The 2649-nt window shown below is 39.8% G+C and overlaps 1 non-coding gene across 1 annotated transcript; it reads left to right on the top strand.

Moving 5' to 3' along the window:
- Positions 1-1796: 1796 nt before the first annotated feature.
- On the top strand, positions 1797-1900 carry LOC130937167 (small nucleolar RNA R71). The gene has a single exon (XR_009068397.1). It is a non-coding gene; the product is annotated as a small nucleolar RNA R71 (small nucleolar RNA).
- Positions 1901-2649: the final 749 nt, after the last annotated feature.

Genomic DNA, 2649 nt, shown 5'->3' with positions numbered 1-2649 from the left:
TTTTGCAGTTGTTTTTGTGACTCCACATGATCATCATCCTAAAGAAAACATATAATAACAATGGAAAATAAAAGAGTAATTAATATAGATAAATAAAATTGGGTTGCCTCCCAATAAGGGCTTTTTAATGTCAATAGCTTGACAGCAAACTCTTACAGAGCTTCACAGATGCTCAGAGCATGATTGTGGCCTACCAACACCAAACTTAGAGTTTGAATATGGGGGCTTTGCTTGACTCTGCATGGAGAGAATTGGATGAAGTTTTTCATGCTTCTTCTCCATGTTTACAGAGGAATATCCTTGAGCCTTAAATACAAGGTGGTCCTCATTCACTTGAAAGACTAACTCTCCTTTGTCTACATCAATCACAGCTTTTGCTGTTGCTAGGAAGGGTCTTCCAAGGATGATGGATTCATCCTCATCCTTCCCAGTGTCTCGGATTATGAAGTCAGCAGGGATGTAAAGGCTTTCAACCTTTACCAAGACGTCCTCTACAAGTCCATACGCCTGTTTCTTTGATTTGTCTGCCATCTCTAGTGAGATTCTTACAGCTTGTACCTCAAAGATCCCTAGTTTCACCATTATAGAGAGTGGCATGAGGTTTACACTTGATCCCAGGTCACACAGAGCCTTTTCAAAGGTCATGGTTCCTATGGTGCAAGGTATTAGGAACCTTCCGGGATCCTCTTTCTTCTGCGATAACTTCAGATGCATTTAGTTCATTGATGAGCAACGAAGGTTCATCCTCCCAAGTCTCATTACCAAATACTTTGGCATTCAGCTTCATGATTGCTCCTAGATACTGAGCAACTTACTTTTCAGCAACACTTTAGTCCTCTTCAGAGGAAGAATACTCATCAGAGCTCATGAATGGTAATAGGAAGTTTAATGGAATCTATATGGTCACTAGATGAGCCTCAGACTCATTTGGTTCCTCAATCAGGGACTCTTTGTTGTCCAGTGGACGTCCCATGAGATCTTCCTTACTGGGAATAACGTCCTCCTCCTCTTATATAGGTTTGACCATTTTGATTGTATTAATGGCCTTGCACTCTCTTTTTGGATTCTCTTCTGTATTGCTTGGGAGAGTACTAGGAGGAGTTTCAGTAATTCTTTTACTCAGCTGACCTACTTGTGCCTCTAAATTTCTTATAGAGGACCGTGCCTCAGTCATGAAACTGAGGGTGGTCTTAGATAGATCAGAGACTATGTTTGCTAAGCTAGAGAGACTCTGCTCATAATTTTCTCTCTTTTGCTGAGAAGATGATGGGAAAGGCTTGCTATTGCCAAACCTGTTTCTCCCACCATTATGGTTATTGAAGCCTTGTTGAGGCTTCTATTGATCCTTCCATGAGAAATTTTGGTGATTCCTCCATAAAAGATTATAGGTGTTTCCATAGGATTATCCCATATAATTCACCTCTTCCATTGCAAGATTCTCAGGGTCATAAGCTTCTCCTTTAGAGGAGGCTTCTTTAGCACTGCCAGATGTAGCTTGCAATCTAGTCAGATTCTGAGAAATCATATTGACTTGCTGAGTCAATATTTTGTTCTGAGCCAATATGGCATTCAGAGTATCAATCTCAAGAACTCCTTTCTTCTGAGTCACCCCATTATTCACAGGATTTCTTTCAGAAGTGTACATGAACTGGTTATTTGCAACCATCTCAATGAGTTCCTGGGCTTCTGCAGGCATTTTCAGATGAAGAGATCCACCAGCAGAGTGGTCCAATGACATCTTGGATAACTCAAACAGACCATCATAGAATATACATATGATGCTCTATTCTAGAAACATGTCAGAATGACACCTTTTGGTTAATTGCTTGTATCTTTTCCAAGCTTCATAGATGGATTCACCTTCCTTCTGTTTGAAGGTATGGACATCCACTCTGAGCTTACTCATCTTTTGAGGTGGAAAGAATTTGGTCAATAAGGCATTGACTAGCTTATCCCAAGAGTTCAGGCTTTCTCTAGGTTGTGAGTCCAACCATGTTCTAGCTCTGTCTCTTACAGCAAAAGGGAAAAGCATAAGTCTGTAGACCTTAGGATCAACCCCATTGGTCTTAACAGTATCACAGATCTGCAAGAATTCAGATAAGAACTGATGAGGATCTTCTGATGGAAGTCCACGAAACTTGCAGTTCTGCTGCATTAAAGAAACTAATTGAGGCTTAAGCTCAAAGTTGTTTGCTCCAATGGCAGGAATTGAGATGCTTCTTCCGTAGAAGTTGGAAGTTGGTGCAGCATAGTCACCAAGCATCTTCCTTGCATTGTTGTTCTTTTTTGAAAATTTCTATCAGGTTCTCTCCAGAGTGTTGTGCTTTAGCTTCTCTTAGCTTCCTCTGCAGAGTCCTTTCAGGTTCAGGATCAGCTTTAACAAGAATGTTTTTATCCCTGTTTCTGCTTATATGAAAAAGAAGAGAACGGAAAAGAAGAGGAATCCTCTATGTCACAGTATAGAGATTCCTTTATATGAGTAGAAGAAGAGAAGAAGAGAAGAATGAAGTAGAGAGAACATAAAGAGAATTCGAACACAGAGAGGGAGACAGGGTTCGAATTTTAAGAAGGAGAGAAGTGTTAGTAAATAAATAAATAAAAAGAAAAAGATGAGAGAGAGGAATTCGAATATTAAATAAAAGAAAAGGA

Source organism: Arachis stenosperma, chromosome 6 (genome assembly GCF_014773155.1).
Source record: "Arachis stenosperma cultivar V10309 chromosome 6, arast.V10309.gnm1.PFL2, whole genome shotgun sequence".
NCBI lineage: Eukaryota > Viridiplantae > Streptophyta > Magnoliopsida > Fabales > Fabaceae > Arachis > Arachis stenosperma.
Note: the sequence above shows the minus strand (reverse complement) of the source record. Positions and strands in the feature narration are given on the sequence as shown.